The sequence below is a fragment of the Bufo gargarizans genome, chromosome 1, assembly GCF_014858855.1.
Source record: "Bufo gargarizans isolate SCDJY-AF-19 chromosome 1, ASM1485885v1, whole genome shotgun sequence".
Lineage (NCBI taxonomy): Eukaryota > Metazoa > Chordata > Amphibia > Anura > Bufonidae > Bufo > Bufo gargarizans.
Genome location: NC_058080.1, coordinates 494,323,539 through 494,347,842, shown reverse-complemented (window position 1 = coordinate 494,347,842; position 24,304 = coordinate 494,323,539).

The window sequence follows — 24,304 nt, the reverse complement described above, 5'->3', positions numbered from 1 at the left end:
ACTTCGCCTGACATCAAGATAATGGAAATTAGACTGCCTAGAAGAACCTTCTGGGGGACAAAAGGAAGGTAAAAATACTTCTTGTTGACAATGAAATTTGGAAAAGACTTTTGGTAAAAAAAGCAGGAGAATGTTTTAGGATAATTCTATCATTCAGGATAGTCAGGTAGGGGGCTTTACAAGAAAAAGCCTGGATCTCACCCTCTGGCTGTGGTGATGGCCGCCCAAAAAAAACGTTTTAAAGGAGAGGAATCTGATTGGCTCGAAGGGGGAAATTTCGGAGGCCCGACAATATCAAATTTAAATCCCAAGGTGGAACAGAGGAACGGAAGGGAGGTCTAATCCTAAAGGCCCCTTTAATAATTCTTTTTATTAGATCTACTTCTGCTAATTTAACATCTAGAAATGCAGACAATGTGGAAATTTGTACCTTTAGGGTACTTACTCTGAGACCCATGTCCAGGCCCTTCTGTAAAAAGTCCAGAATGATTCTGATATCTGGAGCCATGGACGGGTCCCAGGAACCTACGGAGAAAACCAAAAAATCCTTCCAAATTCTACAGTAGATTTTGGAGGTGACTGGTTTCCTGCTTTTGAGCAAGGTATCGACCACCGAGTCTGAAAGTCCTTTTTGCTTCAGGATGTCGCGTTCAATCTCCATGCCAAGAGGTTGAGGTGTGGGGAGTTCGGATAAACTACCGGCCCCCTGAAGCAGCAGGTCTGGAACTTGAGGGAGATGCCAAAAAACTAATTTGGATAGTTGTAGAAGGAGAGAAAACCAGGAGCCAATAAAGGGCTATCAGGATAACCTGACAGTTCTCTTCGATGATCTTCGCCAGACACCTGGAAATGAGAGGAACAGGAGCAAAAGCATACAAGAGGCCCTGTGGCCACCGGGCAGAGAACGCGTCCACTAAAAAGGGTCTGTCCTGATAGGATAGGGAGCAGAAGGGAATTATTTTCTTGTTTTCTTTCATAGCAAAAAGATCCAGAATAGGGGGGGCAGAGCCTGACTAAGCAGCAAGAAGGACGCCTGAGCTTTAGCTCCCATCACACTGACCAGCATCCAGTATAATCCTGCTTCCTAAAACCCTCAAATATGGTGAAAATCAGTAGAGACCGTGCTAAAGACTGTCCTGATCACAGCGGTCCCAAGAAAAATCTATCCGAATACCTGAGCAAGAGGCCGCTGGCCTCCTCGGCCCCTATACCCAAGATGGCGCTGGGCTCACAGTCCACCTCCGCCGCAGATGCCGACTCTTAGGCTGAAAGCCTAAATGAGGAGGGAGGGAATACACTAGATACACTCTCTTTTTCTAAGAAATACTTCAAAAAAGCCCTTGATGGGGCTCTAGCTCCGGTTATGAAGGAACTAGCGGACATTAAAATGGAGATGAGACAAATAGGCCATAGAGTCAAACAACTAGAGACTAATCAAGCCTTCTAAGGGAACCACAGTGAAGTAGTCGCCATCAGCATTGCAGCCCAAAATGTTGCCATATCCACGGCGTTCATGCTGATCAAAGATCAAGAAAACAGAAGCCGCCGCAAGAATGTGTGCATCAAAGGCCTACCGAAAGCTGTCTCCCACAAGGAGCTGAGAAACGCCATGATACACTTGTTCAGTGAAATATTGGATGCAGAAAGAGCCAGCTCCATCATTATTGAAAGAGTGCACAGGTCGCTGAGACCCCCTCCTAAAGAGGAAGACCCGCCAAAAGATGACGTATGCGGGCTCCTTACCTATGTGGACACGGCAGCGATCCTAAAAGGCGTCAAAGAGAAGGGGGAACTGACCTTTGAAGAACATAAAGACGCGTTCTACCAAGACATCTCCCCCTCCACGCTTATAAAAAAAGGTGCACACTTAAACCTCTCTGCGACCATCTTCGGGCGCGAAAGGTCGCATACCGCTGGCAATTTCTATTTGGCCTGCAGTTCTCCGTGGCGGGAAAGAGATGCACCATCAAAACTCCGGCAGACCTCAACTACGCCTGGTCTCTTCTCAACATCGACCCCTGGACATTCCTCCATTACCGAGGATAGCACCGTGGTCAGATGTTCGCTGAACAAAACCCATGTGGTCCAAGAAATCCACAGGATGATTATCGGGACGTTGTATTTGAGTCTACATCTCACAGTATCTGGACTCAGGTTATTTAGTTCTAATAGGATGTTTTTTCTATACTTGCCATAATTGTCACCAACCTTTTCAACATTTTGCCTATATAGGCCCCAACGGTCTTCTCTCCTGTCGTTGGTGCTTCACAAGGCCTCAAAGTTAGGTTACAAAGCCCAGGTGACCCAAAGTTCATATATTGAGGGCTTTACTTATAGATTTGATCGTTGGGATTGTTCTCTTCCCAGGGTATTTTCCCTATATGTTAAATGACTTACTGGTTGTCTGGTCTGTGGTATCAGTTCAGGACTGACTATTTTAAGTCCCCCTGTCACCACATCTCAGCCCCTTTTCGGGGAAAGAAGAGGAAAGTATGAGACATTTCTGTCTATTAAGCACATGTTTGGTTTTACTGTATACTGTATAGTTATGTTCTGGCTAGTTGTTGTGTTTTGTACTCTCCCAGTTATTGGGATTCCAGACAAGAGATGGCAGATGATAGACATAAGATCCATGAGAAACATTAAACATGGTAGCTGATATTAATATTGTATCATTTAACGTCAAAGGTTTGAACACACCCCAAAAAAGATCACAGATCCTGACCTTATTAAAGAAAGACAAGGCAGACATATGTTTTATACAGGAGACACACCTGCGAATTGGTTATATCCCTAGATTCCCCCAAAATAGATATGGCCAATGGTTCCATAGCATCGTTACATCAGCATCTAGAGGAGTAAGCATATGAATTAGCAGACATATCCCATTCACCACGATATTGAGCCTACAGGATGTTAACGGGAGGTTCCTCTTTGTAAAGTAAACTTAAACAATTTGCTGAAGGTATGATCCTGATTAGAGGTGACTTTAACATCACCCTTAATCCCCTACTAGATACGTCCACTAGCACCTCGGTTCACTCCCAGAAGTCCCTGAGTCAAGTCCACAAGACGCTCAGAGACTTACACAATGACACATGGCGGTTGCATAACCCATCCTCTAGGGATTATTCCTTTCAGTCTTCAGCCCACTCCTCCTCCCAGAAATTGGACTACATCCTAACACTTTAGTCAGTGTAATCAAAAGAGTGGGGATTGGAGCTATAACGGTGTCAGATCATGCACCGTGTTGTTAGACAAAGAGGTAGATATTGCAAACATTTCACGAAAATTACAATACTACTTCACCGACAACCCCCCTGAAGACACGTCCACCCCGATAACTTGGGAAGCTCAAAAAGCCTTTATCAGGGGAGAGCTTATAGCCTTGGGCACTAAAATTAAAAGGGAACGCCAGAAACTGCTGGACTCCCTTCTATCTCAGATATCCACCATAGAGTCATTACACAAAAGATCCCAACTAGTTGGTGCTAAAGGCGAGCTGACACCCCTATGCCAACAACTTAAGGATCTCCTGAATCTGCAACATGCTAAATACTACCAATATACCAAATATAAATACTACGCCCATGGCAATAAAATGATGACATACTGTACCTCATTAAGAAACGAAGGGACTCGGGATATATCCATTCTATCCAAACGGGTGCGGGAGGCAAAGTTAAAGAGACTAAAGAGGACACTCAGGAATTGCACAGGAATTTGTTAACTTTTACCACCAATTATATAACCTCCCTAGGAACACATGATCCCCAAAGAGGACACCCAGAACAGAGACTATAGACAGATTCCTAATGAATCTTTCGGCAGAAGATAACCTTCAGCTAGTCCAACCGATCACAGCGGAAGAGATTTTAGAGACACTGAAGTTGATGTACCTATACTATAGATCCTTCACCTTCATTCTAGTCCCCAAACTGGCCGCCTGGTGCAACTTACTCTTATCAGTGGCCGAGCTCCCAAAACAGGCACTTAGTGCAACAATAACCATATTGCCAAAAGAGGGCAAAGACCCTGAGTCATGTGCCTCTTACCGCCCTATATCCCTAATAAATGTGGATATAAAAATTTGAGCAAAAGTCCTGGCCCTACGCCTAAGCGGACTGGTTCCCAAGCTGGTGCACCCAGAGCAAACGTGGTTCATCAAAAATAGAGAGGGGAATCATAACTCAGTCAGGCTCATCCATGCTATAAAATTTGCAACTTCTAGGAAGATACCGTTGCTAAGATTACTTAGCACAGACGCAGAAAAAGCTTTTGACAGAGTGGACTGGGCGTTTTTACACAGCGTTCTTTAGCGTTTTGGCGTTCCATCCGCATTCGCCCAAGCGATCTTGTCCTTATATAACTAACCTAGTGCCAGAGTGAGAGTCAATCGGACTTTGTCGGCTTCATTTGAAATTTCCAACGGGACCAGACAGGGGTTCCCCCTCTCTCCCATGCTCTTTATCCTGGTCATGGAAACCCTGCTTCAAGCAATAAGAGAGCACAAACACATTCAGGGACTGAGAGTGGGGGAGGTGATGCATCAAAATAAAGCCTTTGCAGATGATTTGCTAATCCTGATTACCAATCCTGCCACTGCCTTTCCACATATAATCAAATTGTTTGAAGAATTTGGAACACTTTCCAATTTGAAGGTCAATTACACAAAATCGAAAGCCATGAACATATCCACACCCCCGGGAAAATTGCCACTTTACGCAAAACGATGCCCTTCAAATGGCAACGGACCCAACTGAAATACTTAGGGATATATCTGACCAAGGACATAACAGGCCTCTATGGTGCAAACTACCCTTCTTTGGTAGGAGAGATTAAAAATATGTTGACCTCATTGTCCGTCCCCTTTCTCTCTTGGATGGGACAAAATAATTTACTGCGCACATATGTGTTACCCAAACTTACATACATGCTTCTGTAATGACCGGCAACACGCACAGGGAGGAAAAAGGGAAAGTCCTGCCCAAGGGAGAGGGAAAGGTGGTGACCCCTAACTCTCCTTGCGGCTGGCACCTGACTGCCCTGACGTCCCTAGACGGGTTCCTCACCCGTGCGGCGATCACGTGCCTAAACCCTGGCTTTCCCTGGAATGAACCCTAGATAATGAACGGGCCGGTGGGATCGCTAGTCCTCACCACTGACACTAAGAGGGAAACACCAGGGAGAGGACAGACAAACACAGACAAACACAAACACCCAGGTGGACGACAACAACTGTCCACAAAGGTCCAACAGGGATCCGGAGGGTAGCGTTCTGGATCAACTACCAGAGAACGCAGCAACACAGCTCCAGTGGGTCAGAATAGATGTCCAAGCAGGGCGCTATATATCTGGCAACCAGAGAAGTGTGAGAGGGGAATATAAGGAGGATTGGGAGTGCTGGACAAGGAACAGCTGAGAGAAGGAGCTACGGATCCCTGAGTGAGCCAAAAGGGTTCGCAAAGCAAACCCAGAAAGCTACAATAAGGAAACATCCCTATCTTACATAGAGCGTGCAGCCAACCGCTGCGACCTCCTGACCCCGGGTACAACGGAGTCAGGCGTGGCTCTTGACACCCTCGTGACAGCTTCAGATGGTCCCTTTTTTCCTTGGCAGGCCATTCTTCCACATGGTCAGGTCCATCTCCTCCTCTTTCCTATGGCAAAAGAAGAAACCCAGATTATCTTATGACAAGCTTATCCTTCCATGCTCTATTAAGGCTTTGGCCTAACAGACGTAAGGACATATTATAAAGCCATTCAGATGAGGCGGTGGATCTCCCTGTGTGTGGAGGGTAGGGCTGTCCTAAGGGTGGACATAGAGAGGGCTGAACTAACCGACCAACAAATGGCTAGTCTATGGGGCCTGACCAAGCCCAAAATGGCAATCACAGGCCTAAGAAAAAGTGTCTATTACACCTTCCAATCCCTTCAAGATAAGTCCCCTATATTGTCTAACATCCCAATATTTCTACCCAGCCAACTAATCCCATATTATGTCCTTCCCTCTCGCACTCAAGCCCCCAGCTTCTGGACAAGGTTTAAAGATAAACCTGTTATAGAGCTCCTAGCTGAGATAGGCACGGAAAATAACATCCCACAATACTGCTCAAACTGCCATAAATTTTCTGGAAACTTCTGGGCTATCAAGCTCCCTCCAGAGGATCTTTCCTGAGGGGGAAAAAAATGGAGACCCCACTTGGCTGGAATAAGCCAATGTGGACCCATTTAATACTAGATGGATCCCTCTACTATATAATACACTGCTTTCACTAAAGCAATCACACCGTCCAGCCTACATAGGAGAATGGGAAAAGGAGCTAAATAGGAAGTTCACGGATCTAGAAATAATAACAATCCGCCTCTGATCCCATGGCTTTTTCCAGGTGTGTGCGCACACAGGAACACTCCTTTAAAGTCCTAACCAGATGGTACAATTTCCGAAAGAAATTGTTCCAGATAGGCCTCTCACAAGATGACAAATACTGGAGATGCCACCAAAAGTCTGGCAATCTCCTTCACATTTTTTGGTCATGCGCTGCCTTACAAGGGTTCTGGCAAGAGGTAGAAACAAAAATCAACATGATATATAGTACACATATAAACTGAAGCAGTACTATTGTGGCTTCTGAATGCTATATGGGTGCCAACGGCATTAAACCTGCCAACCCTGCTAGTGCAAACAGCACGCCTTTTGGTTCCTCTTAATTGGCTAAGCACGAAATCACCAACACTCACTTGATAAACTCAACCAGATCTATAGATTAGAAGCGCTGGGCTAACAGGAAACATGAGAAATTCAGCAAGCTTTGGTATCCGTGGACACATTTTAAAGCAACTCTGGGGACACAACTCAGCCTGAGTAACTCCGGGGACTTAGGTTCCTAGTAACAACCCAACCCTTCCCCCGCCATCTACTTTACCCTGTCATACTAGATCATGTCCTCTCACTGCGGTACTTACCTATGTAGCGCTCGAGAATGTAGTAGAAGTTAAACACCTCATAATCCTACAGGTTTTTTTTAAAGTTTTTTTTAAGGTAATAATTATGTTCTATTGCTAATGGCACACTTTATTTTAATTATATTGAATTGTCTGGATGTCTCCTTGTTGCCCGTTGCATAGGGAGTTATGCAATTGACTCTGTTAGAAATGTTTGAGTTGTAAAATTCCTTTATTGCTCAATAAAAATATTTATTTGAAAAAAAGATCCAGAATCGGAGACCCCCATTTCTTGCAGATCTGATCAAATATCTTCTGGTTCAGCGACCATTCCTCCTCCCTGAGTGCTTTTCTGCTGAGGAAGTCTGCTAGTATATTCTGTTACCCTTTGAAGTGGACTGCTGAAATGGAAAGAAGGTGTTTCTCTGCTAGTATGAAAATACTGGCTGCTATGGTGGCTAGTGCTTTGTTTCTAGTTCCACCCTGCTTGTTGATGTACGCTACCGTCGTTGTATTGTCCGACAGGACTTTTACATTTCGGTCTTGAATTTTTGGGAGAAAACCTTTTAGTGTTTTGAGGACCGCAGACAGTTCTTTTACGTTTGAGGAGGCCTTTAACGGAGACAGGTCCCAAGAACCTTGTATCATCTGCTGGTCACAATGTGCTCCCCCATCCAGAGCTTCTTGCGTCTGTGGTGATGACTACCGCATTCTGCTGCCGCTACGGTAAAGGGAGGACTTTATTCTTTGAGGAATTAATATCTTCTTGTCCAGGGATGACTGGTTTCTGTCTCAGGAAGAGAGGAGAATAGATTGCAGTACTCTGGTGTGGGCCTGGGCCCATCTCACCGCTGGAATGGATGCGATTAAAAGACCTAGCACAGTCATAATCTCTCTTATCGAGACTTTCTTTGCTTGCAGGAACCAATTTATCTTGTTCACCAAGGCAGTCTTTTTTTCTGGAGGAAAGAAGGAGGACATTATGCTTTCTTTTTGCATGGGCGCAGGTCTAATTTTTCTATATTTATCAACCAGCCTAGGGCGAACAGAATCTCTTTTACTGCCGAGATCTGATCCAACAGAACCCGCTCTGATCTTGCTGCCAGAAGAAAGTCGTCGAGGTAAGGGATAAATAGGATTCCCTGCTGATGGAAGTGGCTTGAAATTTCTGCTACCAACTTGGTAAAAATCCTTGGTGCAGGGGAAAGGCCGAAAGGGAACGCCTGGAATTGGAAGTGTTGAAGTTGATTTTTTACATAGATGGCTAATCTTAGAAACCTCTGGTAATCTACATGGATTGGGACGTGATAGTATGCATCTGACAGGTCAGCTTGAAGCAATCACTTGTTAGGAGGTTTACCGTCGATTTTAATGTTTCCATTTTGAAATTTTTGTAGGTCACAAATTTGTTTAGGCTTTTTAAATTTATTATGGCTCTGTGCGTGCCATTTGGTTTTTTCACAAAAAATATTGGTGAGTAAAATCCCTCTTTTTTCTGAAACCTTGGTACTGAAATTAGTACTTTCTTTTGGATAAGTAGAATGATCTGCGACTCTAAGAGAAGCTGACTCTCTGGTTTTAAGGTTTCGTTTATCATGAATCTTCTTGGAGGGTAAGAGTCGAACTCTATTTTGAGGCCTGACCGGATTAGAGATAGAACCCAGGGGGAGGGAGATATTTTTTCCCAGGCCGAAGAAAAAAAATTTAGTCTTACTCCCACTGAACCTCTGGTGTCATTTATTAGTTTGTTTGGTAGACTTATCCTGGTTGAACAGGAACCCCCTTCCTCTGCCTCTGGATAATTGCCAGCGTGAAGAAGTTTCTCTTTTCACCTGGTCTTGTCTGCTCCTCCTTTGCGTACAAAAGGACAGTCGTTAAAAAAAGTATTTAGATTCCATTGGGAATGCTTTTTTCCTGTCTGAGACTTTTTCCAAGATGTAGTCAAGCACCGGACCGAAAAGCCTGTCACCCTCACATGGAATGCTGCACAATCTAGATTTGCATGTTGTGTCCCCTGACCAGGATCTGAGACATATAGCTCTTCTGCCGAGTTGGATAAAGCAGCCAATCTAGCTGCCAGCTTCACGACATCCGCTTAAGGCATCCGCTATAAAATTTGAGGCCTGTTTTAAGACTGGTAATCAAGCTAAAATATTTTCCCTTGGCGTATCTGTAGTCAGATGTTCTTCTAGCTGGGAAAGCCAAAGAGAGAGAGTTCTGGCAGTTTAAGTGGTGGCAATTGCTGGTCTGAGCGTAGCAGTGTTTGACTCCCAGGACTTTTTTTTTTTTTAAGATGGATTCGCATCTCTTATCCATAGGTTCTCTTAAAAGACCAACATCCTCAAATCCTTGAATCCTGTTCATCAAAAGGATATTTTCTTTTGAATAATTTAGAGATCCCTGACTTTTTTTTTCAGGGTCTTTCCCTTCGTTCTGTATACATTTTCTTAAAAAACCTCCTCTTTAAACAATTGGTCCTAAACTGAGAAAATGTACCATTTTAAGGGAAAAATATGTTGAATCAGAATTTCATGGCGTCAACAAATCCCCTAAAAGTTGGGACAAGGCCATTTTCACCACTGTGTGGCATCTCCCCTTCTTCTTACAACACTCAACAGACGTCTGGGGACCGAGGAGACCAGTTTCTCAAGTTTAGAAATAGGAATGCTCTCCCATTCTTGTCTAATACAGGCCTCTAACTGTTCAATCGTCTTGGGCCTTCTTTGTTGCACCTTCCTCTTTATGATGCGCCAAATGTTCTCTATAGGTGAAAGATCTGGACTGCAGACTGGCTATTTCAGTACCCGGATCCTTCTCCTACGCAGCCATGATGTTGTGATTGATGCAGAATGTGGTCTGGCATTATCTTGTTGAAAAATGCAGGGTCTTCCCTGAAAAAGATGACGTCTGGATGGGAGCATATGTTGTTCTAGAACCTGAATATATTTTTCTGCATTGATGGTGCCTTTCCAGACATGCAAGCTGCCCATGCCGCACGCACTCATGCAACCCCATACCATCAGAGATGCAGGCTTCTGAACTGAGCGTTGATAACAACTTGGGTTGTCCTTGTCCTCTTTGGTCCGGATGACATGGCGTCCCAGATTTCCAAAAAGAACTTCGAATCGTGACTCGTCTGACCACAGAACAGTCTTCCATTTTGCCACACTCCATTTTAAATGATCCCTGGCCCAGTGAAAACGCCTGAGCTTGTGGATCTTGCTTAGAAAGGGCTTCTTCTTTGCACTGTAGAGTTTCAGCTGCCAACGGCGGATGGCACGGTGGATTGTGTTCACTGACAATGGTTTCTGGAAGTATTCCTGAGCCCATTCTGTGATTTCCTTTACAGTAGCATTCCTGTTTGTGGTGCAGTGTCGTTTAAGGGTCCGGGCATCCAGTATGGTTTTACGGCCTTGACCCTTACGCACAGAGATTGTTCCAGATTCTCTGAATCTTCGGATGATGTTATGCACAGTTGATGATGATAGATGCAAAGTCTTTGCAATTTTTCGCTGGTTAACACCTTTCTGATATTGCTCCACTATCTTTCTGCGCAACATTGTGGGAATTGGTGATCCTCTACCCATCTTGGCTTCTGAGAGACACTGCCACTCTGAGAAGCTCTTTTTATACCCAATCATGTTGCCAATTGATCTAATTAGTGTTAATTGGTCTTCCAGCTCTTCGTTATGCTCAAATTTACTTTTTCCAGCCTCTTATTGCTACTTGTCCCAACTTTTTGGGGATTTGTTGACACCGTGAAAATTTTAATTAACGTATTTTTCCTTTAAAATGATCCATTTACTCTGATTAAACGTTTGATCTATCATCTACGTTCTATTACAAATAAAATATTGACATTTGCCATCTCCACATCATTGCATTCAGTTTTATTCACAATTTGTTTAGTGTCCGAACTTTTTTGGAATCCGGTTTGTAATATACACATATAGAAAGGCTATTGGCACAATCACCCAGCGCCCATTTAAGCCATAAATTGGAGGGGAAAAAATCACTCTTACCCGGCTGAGGGCCCTAGGAGGGTCGGAGCTCTTTTTACCCACATCCACTTCAGGAGTGTTAGACATCTCTGCTGCATGCACGCTGCTGACCGTCTGCCAATGCCAGAATCCATCTTTAAACCTGCACGCCGTGCAATTTTCGGGATTCCGGGTCACGTGATGACCCACGTGACGTAATGCGGCCTCACACACCGGAAGCCCCGGTCACCTCGTGGAGAAAAGGAAAGGCCTGTCCCCGGCCTTTCCAAGATGTGGGACCCGATCCTCCTGCCCTCTGCACCCAGCGTTCGGCAAAGCCCGTAATTGCCCACACAGCAGGACTAACATCAAAAGCGCAGGTAGGGAGCCCGCACACTACCCTCGTTCCTGTGCTCTGCTACAGCCCTCCCGATGCAAATCGGGGATAACAAACCTAAAGTCTGAGCGTCTTTGAAAAAAGAAAGAAGGATAGGGAGAAACAAAGAAATGCCTCCCCTGTCCCGTAGGTCTCCATCCTTTCCCGGGGACAGGAAACAACTGGAGGAGGTAAAGGGGAGGGGACTTTTAAATTGTGGGTCTCCACGTTGATTCCTGTCCCTGGAGGCGGATATCCTCCTGCTGGTGCCGTTAGGGGGTATATGGGAAAAGAGGCGTTAGTATTGATGGAGACACTATTGGGAGGTGATGGAAAAATAAGAGACCTAAATTGCTGCAAAGACCAGAATTTGGGCCAAAAGCATCTACATCAAAGGCTAAGTCACTGGTATGTAATTGGTATCTAGCTCTGTATTCTCCTGTATGTTTGGTATCACTGAAAGACCAGGCAGGATGCTGAAGGTAGGGTTGGCTTGGTGCAGTGGCCTGAATCTCACCTCCTCAGCCCCCTCCTCTGTATCTTAATTAGAGCTAACCATTGAAGAACAAAACATGACAGATAGCACTGGCCACCACAGAGGAGCAGCTTCTTGGGTGGTATTTTGTGCTGCTGGGACATTATTTTGTACTGCACTGTGGTATTTCATTCTGCTGGGGCATTATTTTGTACTGCACTGTGGTATTTCATTCTGCTGGGGCAGTATTTTGTGCTACACTGTAATATTTGGTACTTCTGGGGCTGTATTTTGTGCTGCACTGCGGTATTTGGTTCTGACGGGGCAGTATTTTGAGCTGCACTTCCAGGGCAATATTTTATGTTTTCATAGGAAGTACATAAAGACAAAACGATAGGATGTCTCGCAGCACTCAGACAAAAAACAATAACAAATAGAAATACGTACCCTGCTGGAGCAATATTTTATGAAGCACGATGGTACTGCTGGCCCACCTAGTTGTGTTGGTCCTGCCCACTTGTGTAGGCAGAAGTTATCGTGACACTCGAGTCAGACAGCCCTTAAGTGGGATATTTTATATGCTTGATGTTACTTTTATTTTGTAAGTACAATAAGGCCATCGCATGGATCTAACTCTTTGGCAGTGCTTCACTATTGACAGCTGTGCTTGCATCTTTTCTCATGTACAGTTTGGATGATTTGAGCTGCTGGAGATAAATGATTTGTCTGTGGAGATGCTGATAGCATGGAGAACAACATAATACAAGAAGTACATTACTTTGAGTGATGACTCCAGAGAAATGAAAGGATAAGTGACTCTCTTCTATGTTCTTAAAATGAGTGAGCAGCACACACCTTCTATATATGTATAGGCCAGAAACAAGCCAATGTCAGGGCAGGCATCATACAAGCAATCCAGTAAACGGCCCAATGGTGAGGGCACACAGCACAGGCTTAGAACGAGGAACAGGCAGTGGTCAGGCATCAATGGGTCAAATCAAGAAACAGACAGAGTTTGGTACACGGCACCTTCTAACAGGGGAAAAAGCCTTAAATACCCTAAAATGGCCAGTTATTGGCTGGGGAGGACTAAGGTGAGTGTGTACTGGCCTTTTAAGGGGCAGCAGGAGGAGAGGCTGCATAACACCAGCAAGAGAGGAACAAAGCAGCGCTAATCCAGTGGCTGTACCGCAGGAAAGAAGTGCAGTACCCCAGACCTGGGGTATATGCAATTGTTTCTTATGCTTTGTAAAGTAACGATTTGCCATGTTATTGTAATGTTATGCCCAGCACACCAGCATGAGAGATATGGGTAGCAGTTACAGGGTTAACCACCCTGTTCCTCCGCTCTTGGTAGAAGTGGGCTTGTCCTACTTCCTGCCAGTTGGGAGAGTTAAAGTCCAGAGTGGAGGAAGGAAACACATGCCAGAGCTCCTACTCCAAGGGACCATATCCAATTCGCTTGTGAAAACCTTACATCAGAAAAATTGCCAGAATCAAGAACACTGCTTCCAAGAGGTTTTGGTGTGCCAAAACATCAGAATGATCAGAAAAACTATGGGGGAGATTTCTCAAACTAGTGTAAAGTAGAACCAATCAGATTCCACCTTTCATTTTTCACATCTTCTTTGGAAAATTTAATCTGGAATCTGATTGGTTGCAATTGGCAATCTTCCCCTATATCTTCACAGACTCTGCTGCCAGTGAGGAAAAACAGGTCAGACACCCACTACATAGAGTAACCACCAGGCCATACTAACATCAAGCCTGTATCACACAGTGGACATCTATATTCACAAGTGGCTGCATTTGCCATTACATTGCCTCACCGCCAGCCACAAATTCCTCATCTGGTGCCAGAAACTGCAATTTGTAGAAAATAATGAATGGACCATAAGTTATATTCTGCACTAAGCAATGAGAGAATTGTATACGTTTACTTCTAGCCTAATTCTTCAAATAATTTTTCCCACTACACAGATCCCCAGGGAGCAACAGCCTGAGGGAGTAAACCGTGACACGACACCTCATCAGGGCCACTATCACCTGGTGAGTGTTCAGGGGCCTTGCCCCAGACTACCGGTATAACAGCGAGAAGGTGGGGCAGGAAGTGTAGGGCTCCTACCAGGACATGGAAAGCCAATGTATACTCAGTTGTATCTGCATTCCAAAGACATACATACAACTAAGGCTAGTGGGAAAGAAAGGGGTGCTGGGATATTATTGTCCAGCCAGGAGACCTCTGGAGCCAGCAGGAGAGCAGGTCCTGGAGCTGGATAATACGACCCTGTCTACATGCTACAACATAAAAAAACATCATATTCATATCCAAACATGGAGTTGCATCCTTCAGAGGTAAGATCGTCAGCAAGGCAAGAAAAAAATGCCAGAAATCGAAGGTGGAAACAAAGGTCAAATCGAAGGTCAAAAAACACCAATGCAAAAAACTGAGGGTAACTAAGTGCTGAGACCACACCAATTACTAGAATGAGGAGAGAGAAGTCTTTATGACATATCAAAAGTTTTACCAAAACTCGGTGACCCTTTAATAATTTAATTACACGTCCATCAACTTCTTGGAGTTATTTGCCTAAAAAAAATACTTCAAAAATGCCAGTAAAAAAAGAACCAGAAAAGCAAAAAAAATTAAAATAAAAATCCCCCAACCCCCCACCCCCCCCCAAAAGAAATCTGGGGCTATGTGTGACAGCAGCTTTAACAAAGCACTTATTTTGCATCTTGCCCTCCATCCTCACTGTACGTTCACGTCCATGCAAAATCATGTTCTGCACTGACATCCTGTGGCAAGTGGCAGCTATAGCAGGATAGATAAAAAATTGAAAACTTTCCATCTCATGCTTCACTGGCCTTTGTGCAGCTGTGCACACCTGGTAGATGGTCAGATTGCTCGGGGGAACAAAACTTGACCAACTAGTCTGGGACTGACAAAGGGGTTTTCCGGTAATAATTACTTTTTTTTAATCTAACTTCCACAGCCTGCCTCCTGAAACAGAATATTTATACTTACCTGCCCCGCTCTGCTCCAGTCTTGAACGCTGCCTTCCCTGTGTCGATGTTCTGGTCCCCAGAGTGTTTACATCCGGAACTGGGTATGGTCACATGCTCCACTGCAGGAAATGATTGGCTTCAGTGGTGATGTGCCGCTTGTAGCCACATGTTTAGTGGCCGTGTTTTGGTCTGTGTGTCCTTTTTTGCCCTCCATGTGTTATCCGTACTCCAAGGACACTAGACTGTAAATTAGCTTTCAGACTATCTCCTAACAATAGACCAAATACGGATGGCATCCGTGACATGTCTGTGGTTTTCGCGGACCTATAGACTATAATGCGTGTTAGGGGTCCATAATTACAGACAAAATAGGGTATACTTATGCAGTACCCCAATACAGGGAGTATCTGTAAATGTTATTTAATGTTATGTATTGTAATGTAAGCTAATGTTATTATATGCAATGTAGTGTATACTCAGTATGTGTAGGTATAGCCATGATTAATTATCTTGGATCAGCCATCTTCGGAGGTAGCTAAGTGGTGGCTAGCTCCACCCCTAGTTCTAGACAGTTGTAGGGACAGCTTGAAGGGGATAGGAGGCAGACACTATCAGGGGCGTACACAGAAATCATTGGGCCCCATAGCAAGAATTTAAATTGGGCCCCCATGCCCGTTCCTAGTCCCTCCTACTATGCGCCCTGGCTCCTCTCACTACCCTCCCTAACTTCTCCCCTGCCCCACCTCATGCAGAAGTATTTTGTTCTACAAATGCCGGAACCCAACAGATCCATTAGGGTACTTTCACACTTGCGGCAGGACGGATCCGACAGGCTGTTCACCATGTCGGAGCCATCCTGCGGCTATTTCGCCGTGCCGCCGGACCGCCGCTCCGTCCCCATTGACTTCATGGTGCACGGCGAAAGTCGCCGGACTAAAAAGTCAGACATGCAGTACCTTTTAGTCCGGCGGCTTTCGCCGTGCACCGCCATGCTGCGCCAGAGCTCCGCCCCCGTTATAGTCAATGGGGACAGAGCGGCGGTCCGGCGGCACGGCGAAATAGCCGCAGGACGGATCCGACATGGTGAACAGCCTGTCGGATCCGTCCTGCCGCAAGTGTGGAAGTAGCCTTATAGAGAATGGGATCTGGTAGGTCCTGGCGGTGTTCAGCATATATTGACAAGAATCTGGGGCGTTACATGATGTAATACCACCCAACTTTCCTGCTGTCCAGCATGGCACATGCGCAGAGACATGAGAAAAGTTTGAGGAAGCGAGTGCCCCCCTTCCCCCATCCTCTGTGTCATGCAGGACAGCTGGGAGACACTGACATTACTCGCTATCCTGCATGACACATGTGCAGAGACAGGAGTCTCTGGGAAAGCTGGGTGAACCCCTCCCCCCTGCCTTTCCATGTTCTTATTATCTGCATTTATGCCTTGCAGGATAGCAGGAAATATGAGTGACATCACATGATGTAACAGCACCCAGCTTTTCTGCTGTCCTGCATGGCACATGTGGAGAGACATGAGAACAGTCTGAGAAAGGTGAGTGACACAACTCCCACCTCCCCTCATATCTTCTCAGGCCTCTGCACTTGTGCCATGCAGGACATCAGGAAAGCCGAGTCACATTACATAATAGCCCCCAGCTTTCCTCCTGTTCTGAATGACATATGTGCAGAGGAATAGCCTACATATGTGACACACACACCTCTGCACTGTCCTCACCTACAAGTGGTCACTTACTTCATTACTGGTGGGGTAGTGGCAATCCGGAGGAAATAGGAATCAGGCATAATGGAGCTAACAGGCGGGAGGCGGAGCTAGCCGACGGGAGGCGGAGCTAGGAGGCGGGGCTAGCAGACGGGAGACAGTTAGGAAGATAGATGGGGGCGGGTACTCTCCTCCACTGCGGGCCCCCCTTCCTCACGGGCCCCATAGCAGCTGCGTGGTCTGCCTATATGGTAGGTAGCCACTGGACACTATGTGCGCCTCTCCTCAGCCCTCCAGATTCAAGAATCCAGAGACTAACAGATCTCCGTGGGATCCTCTGCTTCTGCTACAACAAGAGAGGAAGAAGGACAAGACTGGAGAATCTGCATGGCTAGGCGAGGTGTCAGTCAGCAAGGTAACCTGCGTAAAGCTTTCCAGTTGCTGTGGAGTGTTAACTAGTTAAGACACCCTACACACTCCAAGAACAACTTGGCCAGTCGTATCATTGAACCTGCATGCCGCCATGCGAACTGCAGGCGTTATTGATAGAATACAGTAACCATCCATAGATTTGATTGATTGAGGCTTTAGCAAGAGATAGTGTAACCAGATAGGCAATGTTGGAAGCAATGGCCATCTCATGCTCAGACATCTGGGGATAATATCATAGGAACTCAGATAAATGCAAATTAGTAAAGTTTTATTCCATCCATTAATTAAATATATATATATATATATATATATATATATATATATACATAATATATATATATATATATATATATATATAAATATACACATACACACACACACACACACACACAGAGTGGATATAAAAAGTCTACACACCCCTGTTAAAATGCCAGGTTTCTGTGCTGTAAAAAAAAAAAAATGAGACAAATATAAATCTTTTCAGAACTTTTTCCACCTTTAATGTGACGTATAAACTGTACCACTCAAATTAAAAACAAACTGAAATCTTTTAGGTGGAGGGAGAAAAAAAAACTTAAATAATGTTGTTGTTATAACTGGGGAAGAAGCTGTGTTCAGAATTAAGCAATCACATTCAAAATCATGTTAAATAGGAGTCAGCATACACCTGCCATCATTTACAGTGCCTCTGAGTAACCCTAAATAAAGTTCAGCTGCTCTAGTTGGTCTTTCCTGAAAGTTTCTTAGTCTCATCCCACAGCAAAAGTCATGGTCCACAGAGAATTTCCAAAGCATCAGAAGGATCTCATTGTTAAAAAGGTATCAGTCAAGAGAAGGGTACAAAATAATTTCCAAGGCATTAGATATACCATGGAACACAGTGAAGACGTCCCTCCAAAGTTGATGAAAAGACGAGAAGAAAACTGATCTGGGAGGCTACCAAGAGGCCTACAGCAACATTAAAGGAGCCTCAGGAATATCTGGCAAGTACTGGCTGTGTGGTACATGTGACAACAATCTCCCGTATTCTTCATATGTTTGGGCTATGGGGTAGAGTGGCAAAATGAGAGCCTTTTCTTTCGAAGAAAAACAACCAAGCCAGGCTACATTTTGCAAAAACACATCTGAAGTCTCCCAAAAGCATGTGGGAAAAGGTGTTATGGTCTGATGAAACCAAGGTTGAACTTTTTGGCCATAATTCCAAAAGATATGTTTGGCCCAAAAACAACACTGCACATCACCAAAAGAGCATCATACACACAGTGAAGCATGGTGGTGGCAGCATCATGCCAAGGGGATGTTCTTCTTCAGCTAGAACTGGGGCCTTAGTTAAGCTAAAGGGAATTATGAACAGTTCCCAATAAAAGTCAATATTGGCACAAAACCTTCAGGCTTCTGCTAGAAAGCTAAACATGAAGAGGAACTTTATCTTTCAGCATGACAACCACCCAAAGCATACATCCAAATCAACTAAGGAATGGCTTCACCAGAAGAAGATTAAAGTTTTGGAATGGCCCAGCCAGAGCCCAGACCTGAATCAGATTCAAAATCTGTGGGATGATCTGAAGAGGGCTGTGCACAGGAGATGTCCTTGCAATCTGACAGATTTGGAGTGTTTTTGCAAAGAAGAGTGGGAAAATCTTGCCAAGTCAAAATGTGCCATGCTGATAGACTCATACCCAAAAAAATGAGTGCTGTAATAAAATCAAAAGGTGCTTTAACAAAGAATTTGTTTAAGGGTGTGCACACTTATGCAACCATATTTATTTATTTTTATATTTTTTCTTCCCTCTACCTAAATGATTTCAGTTTGTTTTTCAATTAAGTGGTTTATAGGTCACGTTAAAGGTGGAAAAAGTTCTGAAATGATTTATCTTTGTCTCATTTTTTTACAGCACAGAAACCTGACATTTTAACAGGGGTGTGTAGACTTTTTATATCCACGGTATATAGTGACCAATCCATCCCAGACCTTATTCACGGCCTATGTGCAAAACAATACAATAATAAGTCACACAGGACTGTACAAGTAACATGAAGCAAGTAACATGCAATAGGGACAGCATGATATATACTATATCAGGGATAGCAAAGTGAAAATTAAAAAGAAGGAAAATAAGTATACAAAACTGTACCTAATTATAAGAAAATATAAAAGCATAGACATATGAGATCTATGTTGGACTAGGATATAGATACATATATAATTAGAGTGATTTAAGTATAGAACCTAAATCATCATGTCAGGTAGGTAGAGAGATTGTACCAATATCAAGTCGAAAATATACACACGGTGATATGGGAGACAGAGTGTGCAGTACACACACTTCCAGATAGGAAGGTAAGTATTCGAACTGAGTGGATAAAGTACGATATGAGACTCAAGCAGAGGAATGGAGATATAATGATGTAATATAAAGGATAGGTAGCCAAGCGTTCGGGCACAAAAGGGAAATCCATCTGTGTAAGTTTGGATGTTGCCAGAATGTGTTACATACTGATCCAAGTTGTAGTAGTGAAGGAATAGGATGACGGCTAAGCTGTGGACTTGCGCATGTCAGTATTTGAATCTGCAGGAGCTGAACCAAAACCAGGAGTGGAGCCTACAGAGAGATAAGGTATAAAGGAAGGATTTGCTCCTGTTTTGTGTTTTTGACTCGCACCTGGTTTTGTCTCACAAGGACGGATGGAAAAACATATGGATGTCTGGCTGAGGAAATTAAAAAAGAACAACAGGCTACTCACAGCATGGTGAAGGTCTTCTACCCAATGGAAGGTGAGGTGTCCTTGGTGTTAACGTTGTAAGGTGCAGAGCATGGAGCCAGGTGGTTGAAAGGAGCAGAGCAGCTTAGGGTACTTTCACACTAGCGTTCTTTTCTTTTCCAGCACTAAGTTCCGTCCTAGGGGCTAGGCTCTTTCACACTTGCGTTGTCCGGATCCGTCGTGTACTCCATTTGCCGGAATTACACGCCGGAACCTGAAAAACGCAAGTGAACTGAAAGCATTTGAAGACGGATCAGTCTTCAAAATGCGTTCAATGTTACTATGGCAGCCAGGACGCTATTAAAGTCCTGGTTGCCAAAGTAGTAGTGGGGAGCGGGGGAGCAGTATACTTACAGTCTGTGCGGCTCCCGGGGTGCTCCAGAATGACGTCAGAGCGCCCCATGCGCATGGATGACGTGATCCATGCGATCACATCATCCATGCGCGTGGGGCGCCCTGACGTCACTCTGAAGCGCCCCGGGAGCCGCCCGGACGGTAAGTATACTGCTCCCCCGCTCCCCACTACACTTTACCATGGCAAACAGGACTTTAGCATCCTGGCAGCCATGGTAACCATTCAGAAAAAGCTAAACGTCGGATCCGGTAATGCACCAAAACAACATTTAGCTTAAGGCCGGATCCGGATTAAGGCCTTTCAATGGGCATTAATTCCGGATCCGGCCTTGCGGCAAGTGTTCAGGATTTTTGGCCGGAGCAAAAAGCGCAGCATGCTGCAGTATTTTCTCCGGCCAAAAAACGTTACGGTCCGGAACTGAAGACATCCTGATGCATCCTGAACGGATTTCTCTCCATTCAGAATGCATTGGGATAATCCTGATCAGGACGACGGAACTCTATGCCGGAAAAGAAATACACAAGTGTGAAAGAGCCCTAATCCGTTCAGAATGCATCAGGATGTCTTCAGTCATTTTGACTGATCAGGCAAAAGATTTATCTCCGGCGAAAAAAACTGAAGACTTGCTGGGATGCCGGATCCGTCCTTACGGTCTGCACGTGCGCAGACCTTTAAAAATGAGAAAAAAATAAATACCGCATCGGTTTTGCCTGATGACACCAGAAAAACAGTTTGCCTGATCAGGCAGGCAGTTCAGGCAACGGAACTGCCTGCCGGAATCAAACAACGCAAGTGTGAAAGTACCCTAATACTGCAGCAAGCTACAGTTTTATCTCCGGCCAAAAAAACAGAACACTTGCCTGAATGGGGAATCCGGCATTTTTTTCCCATTGGAATGTATTAGTGCTGGATCCGGCATTCAAAATACCGGAATGCCAGATCCGTCCTGCGCAGACCCAAAAAAATCTGAAAAAAATAAATGCCAGATGCATTTTTCCAGATGACACAGAAAAGACGGATCTGGCATTTTAATGCATTTGTAAGACTGATCAGGATCCTGATCAGTCTTACAAATGCCATCAGTTGGCGGGCAGCGGCCTCTTTGCTTCAAGTCAAGGTAACCGCGCCCCCTTCCCCTTCTCCTGTGACTGACAGCTGGCTGTTCGGCAATGCCAGCAGGCTGTTGGGCATAAGCGCGGTCAGTCACAGCGAAGGGGCAGGGAAGGGGGCGCGTTTACCTTGACTTGAAGCAAGGAGGCTGCTGCCCACTTGACTTCAAGAGTGACTCGAAAATAGCGCAGACGGAGGATAAAAGAAAGTTTTTTCCTGCTTTTACCGCATCTGACTGCAGGAAGAAAATCATCATTAGAAACACTGCCGGGTCCTTGAAGGTACTGCGGGCGGTTTGGGGTGGTTTTTGCCGCTGACAGGTTCCCTTTAATCTTCTGTAGATTTGTGCTGGTAGGCTTTCTGGCGTTTTGTCTCTTGTCTGCAGATGCTCGTAGGGCTGCTCACATCCACCTTTTCTCCTCTCTCACACACTAAACAACTGACTCACAGGAAGGAGCCACGCCTAAGGGGTTGTGCCAGGCCCTGCCTAGAGTACTATGGTAGTTAGGAACTCAGAATTAAAGGGGCTATCCCTAATGCCCGGGCCCCTCATACTGGTCATACTTACTCTGCTCCCTGGCACCCGTGTCGCTTCTGCATCTCCCTGTCATGCAGATCAAAACATCCGGATACGCGGGGGATATGTTTAAGGTCAGCCAATAGCAGGCTGCGACGAGCCTCCCTAGCATTACCCGCGGGTTAAGTTTTTACCTGGGCATTTTGGGGGGCATTCTAGGGGTTGGATAACCTCTTTAAATCTTGCCTTCAGCCAGGTATCACAGTAGAAAAACTGTTTTATAAACTGACTACACATTAGAAAATCTGAAAAGTGCATTTGCCCATCCCACGGCAGTGGCCTCTGGGTCACTGCACAATTACTGCATCGTAAAACTGCGATTATCAACTGGACCTTTCACTTGCTTTGTACTGTAGTTCGTCACAGATTTTCAGTGCGGAATTCCATGAATTGAAGACACCATCAGGCTATATTGATGGGATACATCAGAAATGTGGTGTCATGTATAGGCTTTTTCTGGCATCTTTCTGCACTTTTGCATTTTTTGTGGTGTTTTTTTGCCCCTGCATTTTTTTCCGTAAAAACACCCGTTTTTGTTAATTAGTTGGCTTTTTTTCTTTTCTTTCTGGCTTCTTTTCAAAAACACAGCACAGCTCTTGGTATTTTTCAGGCGTTTTCACATCACCTTCTCTATGGGGGAAAATTGCCATGAAGAAAATGCCAGTGGCAAGACACGGTGGGGGTCTTTTTTTTTTATGACAGTCTTGATATTCCCTGCCGGTGGGAGGATGTGCTCATTTATGACAAGGCTTAGGCCTCGTCATAAATTTAGAGCCTTCTCCTTCAATCTGTGTGTCTGTAATGAAATCTAATGCCAGCTGGCATAGAAGTCAGTCATTACGCCAGAAAACTGGAATAAATAATAAGAAATCTGCTAGGGATGAAAGCCATGCCCCTTTTTCAGAAGGTGACAAAGAAGACTGCATTTTTTAATGTCGGTTCCTTGCATATTGAGCATAGTAAATGACCCCCACCGTGTGCATAAAAAGCCACCAAAAACACGGTGGTCAAAAAGAAAGACACAAACTTATATCTGCAGAAGGAATGGAGCAGCAGTGTGTATGCTTGACCTGTCACTCCATTTCTACAGGGCCACGGGACCCCTGTTCTTCTGATCGGTGGAGGTCCCAGCAGTCAGAACCCTACCAATCAGAGCTTGTGGATAGGAGATCATTTTCATTCTGGCACAACTCCTTTAAAGGGCTATTGACATCTCAGTATATTCACATCTCATATCCACAGAATATGCCATGAAGTCCAATAGATACAGGTCCCATCTCTGGACCCTTCTTCTGTCTCAGAACAGGGCTCTGTATGCTCGCTGCAGTCTACAGAGAGGTGGCTGCACATGCATGGCTCTCTCCATTCACCTCTGCTGGAGTCCTGAGGACAGCCAAGAGCAGCAGTGTATGGGGCCCCTTCCTGAGATAGATGTGGCTCCCAGAGGCATCTATCAAACTTTTCCGTGGATATGCCATAAAAGTCCAGGATGGGAATACTCCTTTAAAAAGGGTTGTCTCATCTCAGACAATGGGGGCATATCTCTAGGATGTGCCTCCATTGTCTTATAGGTGCAGGTCCTGCACCTATATTGGAAACGGAGTCCCGCAAAGTGGTGGCTGGAGGACCCCTGTCCAGCCACCACCAAGCGCTCTCCTCATAGAAGTGAATGGGAGATCACCACACTTGACCAGCCACCGCTCCCATTCGCTTCTATGGGCTGACTGAAATAGCTGAAAAGTAAAAGACCCAAAAATTCTTTAAAAAATAGTTTTTTATGAATACTGAGTTTAAAGGGCATCTGTCAGCAGGCCTGTACTTATGAAACTGGCTGACCTGTTACATGTGCGCTTGGCAGCTGAAGACATCATGTTCATAAGTGCCCACGTTGCTAAGAAAAATGCTGTTTTGATATGAGCCTCTATGAGCAATGGCGGAGTTGCTGTTACACCTAGAAGCTCTGCTCTCTCTGCAATTGCTGCACCTTCTACACTTTGATTGACAGGTCCAGATGTGACGATGTTTACACTGCCTGGCCCTGTCAATCAAAGTGCATAGGGCTCAGCAGATGCAGAGAGAACTGAGCGTCTAGGTGTAACGGCAACGCCCCCGTTGCTCCTAGAGGCTCATTTGCATATATCTAATGATTATTTTTCTCATCAATGGTGTCACACATGAACATGGAACAAACACAGTGGCCTTCAGGGATGAATGTGCTGACAGATGCCCTTTAAAAAATACCCCGTCCCTTTAAGCTGGCTGTACACAGCAGAAAAGTGTAGATCAAACCCGCTGATTTTGGTGGGACCAGCTCACCGTCTTATGTGTACGGAGGACTGTTGGGGGTGGGATTGGATTTTAATCGCCGATTCCTTTTGTTCTGGGGAGGTCTGCCAACACCAGAAGTGTCTGGCAGTGGGGTTCTCCCCTTACCCCGTTCTGGACGGGTGCAGCGGTCAGAAAGGATACGTGACAACTATCTAATGTGTATGGCCAGCCTTAGCTTTGTGAGAATGTTTTTGTGTCACCTGAGGTAATAATACAATGTCATAAATGCCCATTTCCATG